We start from the raw sequence: 14,415 nt of genomic DNA on the forward strand, positions 1-14,415 counted from the left end.
CCGAATCATTGCAGATGTAGGTAGAATAATTCAAGAAGCCCAAGCAAATGAACCCCAAGAACCACAAGTAGAAACCTCAGAGTTTTCAATATGGAGCTATATAGACTCCAATATTGCGTCAAACAAGCCGCGAGGTACTTGCAATTCAAGAGCCATTATCGAGGTTCAACGTTATTTGGAAGAGGCAGTAATTGCTCGGAATGGGGACCCCTTCAAATGGTGGCAGCACAACAAATATAAATATCCATATCTGTCTCCCATAGCTCGGATAAAATTAGGATGTTTAGCGTCATCGGTTCCCTGCGAACGGCTTTTTTCTCAAGCCGGACTTATTTTGAGTGAAAGAAGAATGCGATTGGACGATGAAAAAACAAAAATGTTGATTTTTTTAAATGCGAATCAGTAATAGTTTTTTAACTTGTATTTTTTAAATTTAAATTTAATGTGTGTGTGTGAGCTAAGTTTTTACTTTTTCTTAATTAATTACTTTGACTTAATCTAATAATTTGAATTATGTTAATTTTATTTTCAATCTACATATAACTGTTTATTTTTGAAAATCAATTAATTTGAACCTGTGCAATTTGAAATAAATACTATTTTTTTAATTTGAGCATTTATTTTCATGTCTATTATTAATATTAATAAGTATTAATAAATAAAAAATTCATGTTTATTGAATTTTGTTGAATAACTTGCTGTTTTAATTTATGGAAATTTTAAGGTATTGCATTAAAAATAATTCCTTTTATTTCAGATTATATATTTTTGTTTTAGCTTAATTGCAGGTTTGAACTACTTAAAATACCTGTTATTAAGAAAAGTAGCGATCGCAATAGCTATAAAAAATCACAGTGATTTAAAAATCGCAATCACTCTTTTCACTGAAACTAAAAAATCGCTACTTCGCTCATGACTAGTTTCAACTTGACTTGACAGAAGTTTGAAAAAAATTATAATTTTTAAAGCAATAAGAAAATGTGTTGATCCAATTCCAACCGAAGCTTCTTGCAAAGACCATCACTAATCCGTGCAGGTTCATCTAAAATCAATCGGACAAACAAAAATCACCCATAAGTGATCTAGTGACTGATGCCTGACAACATTGCATATGATGATACCAAAATTATGTAGGGAACGCTTCTCCAACCTGCTAAATGACAGTGTTAGAATAACACCAGGAGATGTTGAATGCGATTCGCCAATCTTAGACGAGGGAGCGGACATTCCAATGCCCGACCATGAAGAAGTTCGAATAGCAATTACAGGTCAGTAGATAGATTGCCGGCCGAGCTATTCAAACACGGCGGCGAAAAACTGATAAAGAGCATGCATGCATCAGCTTCTTTGAAGAATATGGTCGAACGAAGTGTACTCTGCCCAATCTACAAAAAGGGAGACCCCATAACCTGCGCTAATTACCGTGGGATAAGTCTCCTCAACATCGCATATACGGTTCTATCGAGCGTATTGTGAGAAAGATTTAAGCTCACCGTCAACAAACTAGGCTTTCGGCCTGGAAAATAAACAACTGACCTGATATTCATCATGCGGCGAATCTTGGAAATTTGGGGATTGGGGATTGGCACACACCACCTGATCGTCGGTTTCAAAGCTGCTTTTGACACGATAAAAAGGAGATGCCTTATGCCGTGATGTCCGAATTTGGTATCCCTGGAAAACGAATACGGCTGTGGAAACTAGCGTTAATCAATACCAAAAGCACCGTCAGGATCGGGAAGGAACTCTCCGAGACGTACTATACCAAACGAGGTTTCAGAAAAGTCGACTGCTTATCGTGAAACTTCTTCAATCTACTGCTGGAGAAGATATGATGGCACAATCTTTTTTAAGACTCTAGCCAACAAGTGCTACTTCGGACTGAGTAGGCAGTTGAGAAGTAAAGTTCTCTTTAGACGAAGGAAGACCAAACTCTATAAGTCACTCATTATTCCCGTCCTTCTATATGGTGAAGAAGCATGGACACTGACAACATCTGATGAGTCCACATTACAAGTTTTCGAGAGAAAGGTTCTGCGGAAGATTTATGGTTCTTTGCGCGTTGGCCACGGCAAATATCGTATTCGATGGAACGAATATACGACGACATTGGCATAGTTCAGCGAATTAAGAGACAGCGCTGCGTTAACTAGATCATATCGTACGTATGGACGAAAACACTCCAGCTCTGAAAGTATACGATGTGATTCCCGGCGGGGGAGCAGAGGAAGAGGAAGAGGAAGACATCCACTCCTTTGGAGAGGCCAGGTGGAGAAGGGCCTGGCTTCGCTTAGCATTTGCACTTGGCGCCACGTTGCGAAAAGAAGAAACCACTAGCGCACTGTTGTTAACTCGGCTATGATCGCATAAGCGGTGTCTACACCGAGAAAGGAGAAGAAGAAGAACCCTTTTCCACACATCTCAGCCTCAACCGAAGAAACATATTGTGTAAGCGAACCTTCTTCAATCACATATTTGTGACATCACAATTTTCTGATTTTTGACACATAAAGCTACAAACTAAATTCCCTCAGTTCTCCTATCTTAACTCAATTATTACACCAGCTTTAATGGTTGTAATCTCACAAACTTGCCAAGCTAAAAAGTGCAAAAAAATTATATTTTCAATTATAACCGACCATGCAAATTTCGTTATTAAAAATTTGCATTTCATGCATCAGTCTTTTCTCGTTTATTACTTAAAATCTCACGTCGTTCCAGGATATGCATTGAGCGTCATACGGAAGTCATATTCATAACTCCAACAAGCAACAATCGTTTTGAAATACAACAACATACAAACTTATATTTTCGCACACATTTCAGTGTGACGGGTGATAAATCAGAACGAGCAAAGTTAGTTGCTTTAACTTTGTGTTGCATGTCTCTTTGTTGTGGTAGTTAAAGGAGTGTTGTCAAGTGTTGACCCAGAAACAAGTACCCAGAGTTGCTGTTTTCACTGACACTGTCATACTTGTCCAACACTCACATATGTTCATTTTACAAATCGTATATTGATGGAGCACATAGTTGCTCTGTTAGTTGGACGACATGCAACAAATATCCTGCATGCGACTACAAATTTAGCACACTCGCTGTATCCTTCCTCTGCCATGTGCATAACTTAAAAACTCTAATGGCGACATGACTAGGGCAGCGCAGGGTTTTCTACACATTGTTAACATGCTGTGGTGGTGCTGCGTATGTCATATCTAGTGAGACTAAATGCCAAAAATCAACATAATGACATAACTGCATTACGTGGAGGACTGCAGTGAAAGCTTGTAGCGGTGACAAGTTGAAAATGAAATTAGCATAGTACACGCATTCGTAAGTTTGTTGGTATACTATACTTTAACACCCCTGATAATTTGCGAAGTAAGAGTTAAAAGTATAAATTGTAAAAATTTAATATCAAACCTTCGATATTTTTTGATTTATTCAATTAATTGGTTTTGGGTATGTTTCGGAAAGCTATAATTCAATATTGATATGCTGCTCGAAAGCTCCATTACTAAGTATGGATGCTTATGCACTTATGTATATTCCCATACAATGTCAACCAGCTTACGGCAGCAAAAAGCTTTTTGTACTTAATAGCATCTACTCAGATTACTGCATTACAACTTAATCCAATTAAAAGAGAGAAAAGTGCAAAAAGTAAGATTAAAAGCACATTAACTGATTGAAAATACAATGAAATTATATGGAACAATGTGTGCGTAATAGCACAAGTCATATTAAGTGGCAAAACTAATATTAAAGATTAAGTTAATATTTACAGTGGATATTATCAATATATGTATATGCTCCAATAGAGCACTTGTAGAGAATTGTAAAAGAAGAGATGGAAAGCGTTAGGTCGAAAAACCAGGAAGAATTGTGGAAAAATATTCATACCCCAATCTACTTGAAATTTTCACTGGCTGAGAGAGAAGTTTTTTATGGGTTTTTGTTTGTAACAAGGACTGTTGCTATTTTTTTGTCCGACACTGTATGTACCTACATACTATGCCTTTTTAACGCCAATAAACCTAAAATCCACCTTTACTTCGTTCATACACACTTAAAAGTAATTTATCCGTTTAACGAGTTTCTTGAACTGTGGAGGCAGACTAACCGTTAACAATCACAATATATATTGTATAATTAAATTATTCAAAATTCAAATTATACAAATGAACTAAGAAAAGATGAAAGCAAGGCGCAGTGGTGGGTGTTAAAGCGCAATTGAATTAGACAAAAATTGATAAACGAAAAATTACGTGCGAAGACAAATTTGCTTTAATAGATAATATGAACACGCCCTTGTGCTGTCATATATGGGACGGGCGATAATATGGAAAGCTTTGCAATATTAATTTAATTTTTTTTGAAATGTCATTGGTAAAATTATGTGGGGCGCACATACACATGGCGAGTCGACCTTTTGCTTTTGAATAAATAATGATTTAAAGTGGGATGAAGTGAAGAGAGAACCTCATATGGGTACTATACATTAGGTTGGGTAAAAAAAAGAACACTTTTTTCCACATAGTACTCTAAAAAATATGTTCTTAGCCATCACTGAAAATTTTTTCCAAATATAAATTTCTAAATTCATAAGAAAAAAAGATTTGCCTTAAAAAATCAAACTGCAACCGTTAATATCTCGGTTAGGTTTACTGAAAAATCGGTCTTTTCTTGTAGATTTGAATTTTTCTATCTGATAATAAGAAAAAATACCGTAAATTGGTGGACTTTCCCGTTACAATTAAGAGCTCATACTTGGAGAGATTTTCGTAGAGGTGTCAAAGAACCTATTTTTCAGAGAATCAAGTGAAAAAATATTCGATTTTTAAGCCACACTGCTATACATATGTAAATACATACATATAAGTATGCTAAGTACTGTGACGACACTGTTGTTAAAACTGAGGTTTTACATTTGAATGTACTGCAATGGGCAAAAAGTAGTAAGACTTTCTTCATAACTTTAAAATTCTTAATTTATTCTTCGAAATCTATGTCGCCCCCCTCAAAGAAATCTTCCTTGACATCATTACACTAGACCCAATGTTCTTTCTTTTTCTTTTAATGTCTTCAATTGACTCAAAACGGTTTCCCGGAGTGGTCGTTTGAGTATGCTGGATAACCAGAAATCTCCGGGAGACAAAACAGGTGAACACGGTGGTTGAGGCACGATGTGGATTGAAAATTTGGCAAAAATTCGCGAAGAATCAATACATTGTCGCGGGGCAAAAACCAAGAGTTGTCAACCTCTTATTACAAATATCCTCGCGCAAACGACGCATAACACTCAAATAGTATTCCCTGTTGACAGTTTGGCCGGTCAAAAAATATTTGCAGTGCACCACACCTCGTTTACCAACGAAAACTGTCAACATAACCCGGATTTTTGAACTGCTTTGACGTGGTTTTTGGCCTTCGGCTCACCTTTGCAGACAATATACGGCCCATTCATCGTCTGTTTCCGTGTCGTAAGCATAGATCCAAGACTCAACGACAGTAACAATAGGTTTCCGGATATTCTACGCTATTTCTCGAAAAAAATTTGTGATATTGGAACCGATAGTGATTTCACTTTTAACTCCAAATGATCTTTCGAAATGATTTTCACTGATTCTTCTGATATTCTAACGATGTCAGTAAGATATCTAACTGTTAAATGTTGATTCACAAGCACCAATTCCTTTCAGATCATCAGATGACCGCCGTGACTTGATTCGTCGTCAACCCGTTCTCGACGCTCTTTCAATAATTTTACCAAACAAAAACTCTTGCTCATGACAAACAATTATCATGACATACAATTATTCCCACATTCTGAACGTTTCGACACCAGAAATTTGATTTCGCAGACAAAATTTAATCGAACTTCTTTGCTGAATAATTTCACTCATCATAAAAATCGCCGAATGTTACTTCAGAAAGACAAGCGTCTATTTAACACGAATGATTATTTTGATGTGACATTTGGTACAGATGTGTATTACTGACAGTCAAACCAACCTAGAACAAAAAAAATATTTGGAAGAATGGTATTTTGCGGAATTTAAATTAAAAAGTTTTACCAAACAGTAGAATCTAATTACTACAGACCTGTTTCAGAAGGAATTAAATGCACAAGCATTTGTATACAAAACGATGTGAATATTTCTGAGGGATTAGTTAAAAAGCATTTTTAAATGTTTTTCTTCTAAAGCCGAAAATCTTCAATGAAAAAGCTCCTAATTAGGGGGGGAAGTAGTTTATGTTTTACATATGTATGTATGTTTACGCTGACTTAATACAGCCATTAAAGGCAATTTATGGTATAGGTTAATTCTTGTTGATTGCATGGGTACAGCAGTTTCCAATGAAAAGCTCAATGCACATATAGTCTGTGCCTATGTACGAGTATATTTGTATATGCCAAACGTCACGGGCAGCCTGCAACGGAATCAGACAACGTCGGCGCGTAATTTGTGCGACAGCCAAAAACCATCGCTGTTGCACATTTTGTATTTCATTTATTTAATTTAGACATTTTTTGTTGTTTGGTGGGAAACGGGAGCGCTGGGAAGGCCGCAAAGAAAATAAACGCCATCAACGTGCCACATGCGCTATTTATTTGTAAGGATTTTATTTTTAATTTTCATAAACAAGAAAAACAAAAACAATTAAGTGCAGCGGCGTTGTCATAAAGCAACAATTCTAAAATTAATGAACAACTACAAAGAAATGAAAGCGCAGAAAGCACATTTGCGGCTGCAGACGGCAGAAGAAAAATATTTCGGAACTCAAATTTCGGCAAACTAAATAGATCTTTTAGTACACTATATACAATATTATATATAAACACGCTTGCATAAGTTAACTCTTAAGTATGGACTACATAAATTTGCCGATAATTACACGCCTCAATTATTGTTAAAGGCGACTGTTGGCAGGCAGGCGCTTCTGTCAGATGCGAGGATTGAGTTGGCTTTTGGCAACGTGTATACAAACATATATATCTATGTATATGAATTCATGTACATATGTACATTTGACGTATATGGAAAGCCTTTGCAAGCTGCTATTCGGTGCTGTTGCAGTCGTCAAAAATAGAAAAATTAAGAGTGGAGAAAATGTATAATTTGGGAATTACGCTTCGGTAAGTATCAGTGAACAGTAAGTGAAAGCTCTCTTGCATACTATATATTTACTAAAATACAAACAAACTATATATATTTACAAAAATACAAAAAAAGTCTGTACTAGTAGAGACTTTTTAAATAACGAGTTATTTGTGTGTGCAACAGCTGTCGTGATGGTCAGCTAGTGACGTAAAGTGGCACAATGATTTGACAGAGTTATTTTTTAGCTTCTTATACTGCACAATAATTCAATATCTGATTGTGCAAAAATAATTGAGCGGATGCAAATAGCGCTAAAATCAAAAAAAAAAACTTTCGAATTTCAAAAAAATTAATTTTTATACTCTGGAAGCATTTTTCTACAGAGTATGATAGTTTTGTTCACTTAAGGGGTTATACGCAGTGAGCATTTTCAAAACATTGAGTTTTTTTATTTTTTTCTTAATGTACACAACGGGTTTTTCAAAAGTGACGCTTCAAAAGTACACCGATAGAGACAGCAAGCAATGCCATATTTTTCCCGCTCTTTTGGCGTGTCTATTCATTAAGGTTTGCCATTTCATCATAGAAGGATATACGATCCAGCAATGATTCAAAATTATTAAAATTTACTACGGAAATTCGGAGTCAGTGATCTCAACTTTAAGAGCGCTAAGTCCAATTTATGGTGATCATAATAGTCCTGTCAAATCAACAATTGAGCGGACAAATTTGAATCCACAGGCACAGTACAAAATGTTCCCCTGCCAGTGAGACAAACAAGTGCCCGTAGTGTCGAGAATATTGCTGCAGTCTCTCACACATCTTTAACAAGCGTTGGGCATCTCTGTGACTTCGTTGTGGGGATTTTCCGAAAAGATCTTGGCCTACATCTTTACAAGATCAAATTTTCGCAAGAACTGGAGCCGCTTGAGCACCAGAATCATCGTATATTCGTGAATTGGCCTGAGCAAAAATTTGAAAATGATCCGGATTTTCATCGAAAAATCATCTTCAGCGATGAGGCTCATTTCTGGCTGAATGGCTTCGTCAATAAGCAAAATCCACATGTAATCCATGAGTCACCATTGTATCCCGAAAATATTACAGTTTGGTTCAATTTATGGATCGGCGTCGTCATTGAGCCGTACTCCTTCCATGATGATGAAGACCGACGTTTTACACTGAATGGGAATCACTACCGCTCAATGATAACCGAATATTTTTGGCCCGAATTGGGTGATATGAACTTGGACTATATGTCGTTCCAACAGGACAGTGCCACAAGCCACACAGCGATTGTTACAATCGATTTATTGAAGACCAAGTTTGATGAACGTGTTATCTCATGAAATGGCCCTGTCAATTGGCCGTCTCCGTCGCGCTATTTGACGCCGTTAGAATATTTCCTGTGGGGCTACGTCAAGTCTATGATCTATGCCAACAAACTTCGTACGAATATCGAACGAAAAACTGTAGCAGTATCGGCCGATTTATGCTTGAAAATCTTCGGAAAAAGTTCGATATATAATGGAATAAAGAATTTCTCTTTTGTAGCGCTCTTAGCGCTTATACAACTTCCCGTTGGCCTTATATCATATCTACGAATTACCCCACTCCCATGATGATCCCTAAGATCAAGAGAATTCAAATTTTTTATAACTAAGTCAACGATTTTTTTGTATCTTACTATTTTCAGATATGAAATAAACCGCCTCTTCAAAAAAAGAATTCCCCTAAAATGTGTTTTTTCTCTGACTTGCGATTGCATATAAGACCTTAAGAGTACAACATACAAACATAAGTACAGTTTAAAGTGAGCATAAAACTATTTTGTTGTAGAAAATAACCTCACTTTTGCTTAATCTGTTGTTTCTAATTTTATAAGCATTTTAGATGCATATACTAAAATGTACTCGGATTCGGGTGGCATATGCCTTCTACTCGTACCACCATCTAACTGTTGCGTCTGCAATTGTATGTTGCTTGCCACATCATGTACTTAAGTATGTACTTATGTGCCACATAGATATGTTTGTGTGTATGTATGTGCTCTGTGACATAAATCTTTTTAACCCGGCAACGAGACCGTCGCATCATAAACTAAATGTTGCTCTTGTTGTTGTTGTCACTTTGTCTGCTTGTGCAAGAGCAACTCCACCAAGTGTTGTTAATGAGTTCTTGTGTCAAATGGCGTAAAAATAATGTCAACTTGAGTAATGGCAGCAGGCAGCAGGCAGCCGCACGCACTTGACGCCATAAAATATACGGAGCGAGAAAGTCATCTAGCAGAACCCATGATCACAGCGCAATAGCAACATCTTCATTATCAGAAGACATTTTTATCATTATCGCGTGAGTGAGCTCGTAATTATCATTAACACTAAAAATAAGCGACGTCTGCCCATACTACACTGGTGGGTATCGAAACCATCTATAGATTAAACTACTCCTAGATTTTTACATACATATACATATGTATACATATATTTCCTTCTCACGAAAATATTCTCCTATTTCATGGGAACGCTGACATTATCTGCAATGCGCATCTTTTAAGTTAAGTTTTCAGCTATTCTTTGTAACAGTATAGTGAACATATACAATGTACATACATCTTCTTCAAATATATAATTATATATACATACTATATGTATTAGCTCTGGTTGTCTGCCACGCGGCGATCGTTCCTGTCAGCCTATTGCCTCCCCAAATCAACGCTACTTTTTCATATTTTTAGCCACTTGGCAGCCGGAATGAAGTTTAATTTGCAAAATTAGCCAGAGACTCGTATTTTAATAAAAATAATGCCTTATTCCAATTTAAAAATAAATATTTGCAGTTGTTGCTTGTTCATCAACGCTTTCAATTTGTAATGGTCGCTCTTCAGGCAGCCAAGAAAATCAGGAAGTCACTTTAATGACGGTGTGAATGAAGACGAACTGCTGCTGCTATTAAGCGACGGAGTGACACAAGATAAGGTAGCTTTTATAAAGTTTCTCTTTATGGTTGATGTACTGCTTGGATGTTTATGGCCATAAAAGCAAAAAAGAGTAAAAAATAAATTTGACAAAATTAACTATTCAGCAAACCGTCATCAAAATTCTGAATATCAAAGCTATTTGATAAGAGATTATTTAGACAGAGAAGCATCGCATCGAATTTAAGTTATCTGTCCATCATCCTACAGTGTATAACGGTTGGAAAATATGTATGTCGCATTTTGACAAAAAAGCTCCCGGAAATTGTAGTTAAATTCCTCGGGTAAATGGTATTTAAAAATGGTACAAAACCTCCAAAGACGTTCGAGGGATCGTTGAAGACATACCGTGTTCTAGACGACCTTCGACCTCTTGAACTGAGGAAAATATAAAAAAAGTGAAGGACATGGTACTTGAAAATGATCAGGCAAGTGTTAGAGAGATGGCAAGAGAGCTCAACATCACCCCCGATTCCGTTCGCATGATTTTTTTGGATATTTCGTTTAATAAAGCTGAAGTTTTTTAAAAAGAGTACCGTAAACAGGTCTCTTTGAGATTGCTTGATCATGCGAATTCTGGTCTCAAATTCATTGAGTACATTATAGCCGATGAGGCATGAGTTTATAAGTTTACATGCAAACAATCATCGGATTGCACGGAAAAAAACCACGCCAAAGCCGCTCAAAAATCAATGTGGTGCTCATTGTTTTTTTCGATAATCGTGGTTTAGTGTATCACTAATTTGCTTTGGAGGGGTAGACAGTCAATAATGAATTCCATTTGGTCGTATTGCGTTAGAGCTTTCGTCGAAAAAGACCGGAATTGTGGAAGATCAACTCATGGATTTTACACGATGATAATGCACCATCGCATCGGGCCACGATTGTGACCGAACTTAAAGCCAAAATGCAATGAATGCCATCAATCAACCACCATATTCCCTAGATTTGGCTCCGTGTGATTTTTTCTTGTTTCCGAAACTGTAATTGCATTCCGTGGCACCCGTTGTCAGTCAATCGAAGAGATAAAACGAAATTCGCTGAAGGAGTCGAAGGCCATCCCAGAAAGTGTTAATGAAAAGGGTTTCGAAGACTGGAAAAATATTTTGCATAAGGCGACAAAATAAATAAATATTGAATTGAATAATTAAATATTTTGGGTTTTATTTTCAATTTCCGGGTACTTTTTTGTCACAATCTATGTAGATAGCTTTTTCACATTACATAAAAATTTGACGAACACTTACTTACCAATTTTCAACTTTAATTATGTATTTAACAGGTAGATAATCTGCAAATAAAAATATAGAACAATTTAAAAAATTAATTTGCATAAAAGAAGATTGAAAGCTTAGGATAACACATTTTTGTATAGGATTTCATGCTCGTACTTAGTGATTGCTGAGCTCGATGCAGTCATGATTCTCGACCTATTCTTCATTAAAATAATTAATACCTTTCCTACAAGTTTATAAGCTATGCAGTTGCCTAATAAGGTGTTGTTAAAGAACTCAAAATTGACAATTGCGTTTAGAATTCAGACCAAATTTGAGCCGAACCTTTTTAATTAAACTACGTTTGCAAACCGCATGGTTCAAAATTTTTTCTGAGAATGGTGCAACAACTTTTTTATTCGTGTGTAGTTTTATCTCCCCATATCAATTAGTGTTAGCGTGAGTTTGACAACTGTTTGCTTGCGAAGTGAAAAGTTTGATTTTCGATTTTTGCCAACGAAAAAAATTAACACTGAGTATGCTTGATGTTTTACCTTTCCACTGAAATCATGACTACGAATCGTTGAAAATATTAAAGGACTTATTTGGCAAGTCTACTATATTACGAACACAAATACTTGAGTGACACAAAGCATTCAGTGATGGTCGCGAAGTCATCAAAAGCTTGCCTCATGCGTGTCGTCCATATAACTCTATTAATGACGATAACTAAGAAAAAGTTAAAGAAACAGTGCTTGAAAATCGTCGTGTGAACATCAAGGAGATAGCAGAGTATCTCAATCTCCCTTATGGATCGACTGGACACATTTTGGTTAATGTTTTGGGTATAAAGCATGTCAATGCTAGACTTTTACCAAATCTGAGATCTGAAATTTTTGCAAAAACGACACCGAGTAGAGGCCGCAAAAGTGATATTTAGGTGAAGACGCTAGATACTTCAAAGGCGTTATTACTCGTGACTAGATGTAGGTTTATGAATATGACGTCGAAACAATCTAGTCAATGCCTTTGAAAACATGAGCCAAAATTCACCGAGGGCATTGAATACAAAACTTAGGTTTTTTTTTGTCAGTCCGGGTCATAAAGTATTTTAGAGAACATAGAGAACAGTGCATCGAAAAATATCTTTATGAGATAAAATTCATTGGTCTGACTTTCATTAGCATACATATTTAGATACAACTTGGTAAAACAGAGTAGAATTTATAAAATGTCAGTGGCTCACACAACAATTTCAATATAACAGTCCTGCAAATATCTCCATGTATTACTTATTATGGCAATGCCCCGAAAATAATACATTAGTATGAACGGAGGGTTCGCTTAAAAATACTTAAGTAAAGCCTGTTTTTGGGAGGACAGAGTCATGTACAGAAGCTCACGCCAGCGAGAAAAGTTCTTTGAGTGCCATTCCTCTGGGTATCCAAAAAGAACAACCGTTTGAAGGCGTGCTAAAGTGAGAAGGTGAACCATCGCCCCAATGAAAACGAAACAACAGCCTCGGATATCTCATTCAATGGAACAATGAGCTGTACGAGTCATCCGACGACATTGAAATAGTTTAGCGAATTAGGAGACAGCGGCTACGTTGGCTAGGTCATATCGTCCGTTTGGATGAAAACACTTCAGCTCTGAAAGTATTCGACGTAATACCCAGCCGAGGAAACAGAGATAGAGCCTGGCTGCACTTGGTATCTTGAATTGGCGCCAAATTGCGAAAAGAAGAAACGACTGGCGCGCTGTTGTTAACTCGGCTATATCCGCGTAGCGTTTTCCACGTAAGTAATGACGAAGAAAGCCAGTTTTACACACTCTCCACATAATACATATCTACATTATTCTGAGAAGCTCGCGACAAAACATATATTAGTCAAGAAATGCAATTGCTTGAAATTAAGAATAACATCGGAAACAATGTAAGCCCATTTGGAAGTAATTGCAATTCTAATTACTTTCAACTTTTCCAACAACTCAGAATCCAATAAGGCAAATACGCTGCGGGACAAATGCAAGGCAATTGGCAACTGCGACAGCCAGCCACCAAGCCAACGGTGCCGCCAGACATAAACAAACCGTAAATAGCGTGAGAAGTCAAACAAAACGAGAGGCAATCACAACAATTACTATACACAGAACTTGATCAAAGACAGTGGTGAACAATTTACTAACAATCGACTAAGAAATGCAGCAGCCGAGTGCATTGGCAACAAAAACTAAGATTGGAGTTATTTTGAATTTCAATTAAAATTGCAGAAAATTGCAGAAAACTGCGCAACAACTGAACAGGATAGTCGTAGACGAATGAAATAATAATAAATAACAGCGAACGACATCAAGTACAAGCACTTGAAAATAAGGCAATTGCAGACGAAACGGGCCACACAATGTGGAGAAGAAAAGACGTCAAATGAGAGGCTACAAAAACGCAACTACAACGATTGCAATGGCGAATGGCAAGAACAGCAGACGCCTTCGCAGCAAGTAGATGGCTAGGGCTGCCGATTTTTTGCTTGCAAGCTGCAATTGCTGGCATAAAAATCCAAATCAAATCTTCTGACAATCGAATAATCACACCGATAGCAGCAGCAGCAGACTCAGCCACTTGCAACCAAGCGAATGCAATGCTGACAGAAGGAAAAGTAAAATGAATGTATACCAAACAGCGACGGAGCGACAGATCTTGTAAATAATGGACGAGGCAATCCGTTTCGAGAGACGGCTCACAGCAACCTACCAATAGCAACAGACTCACAGACAAACAAATCTAAAGGGGAAGTTGAAAAGACATAGACAAGCTTACTTTTTTTTGCACTAAAGCACTTCAGTACATTTGGCGCCCTTTGGCATACCTATATCGGTAAGACGTGCGGCGAAGTGTAGAATACTTTCTGACTATTTCGCGTTTTCTTTTTGGAAGCAATGCCGGAAGAGTGGCTGACGGAATAATAGTCCATTCGCCGCTTGGCGTGACGTCAGTCTGCCCAGCCATCCGCCTAGCTGACCGAATGAGATGGATGTGAAAATTTGCACGCGCCTTAAGCAACGCATTAAAATTCTACTTAAGATTCCGCATTGTGCGGAACGCGCGAGAATTGCAAAA

General features: G+C 37.1%; 1 long non-coding RNA gene across 1 annotated transcript in view; it reads right to left on the reverse strand.

Annotated features, from left to right (window-relative positions):
• LOC125776300 (uncharacterized) overlaps nucleotides 1-14,415 on the reverse strand; it is a 57,986-nt gene that overhangs the window by 19,122 nt on the left and 24,449 nt on the right. Inside the window, exon 2 of the long non-coding RNA XR_007421618.1 lies at nucleotides 11,332-11,371. This is a non-coding gene — a long non-coding RNA (uncharacterized LOC125776300). The remainder of the gene's footprint in view (nucleotides 1-11,331; nucleotides 11,372-14,415) is intronic.

Source organism: Bactrocera dorsalis, chromosome 2 (assembly GCF_023373825.1).
Source record: "Bactrocera dorsalis isolate Fly_Bdor chromosome 2, ASM2337382v1, whole genome shotgun sequence".
NCBI classification, from domain to species: Eukaryota; Metazoa; Arthropoda; class Insecta; order Diptera; family Tephritidae; genus Bactrocera; species Bactrocera dorsalis.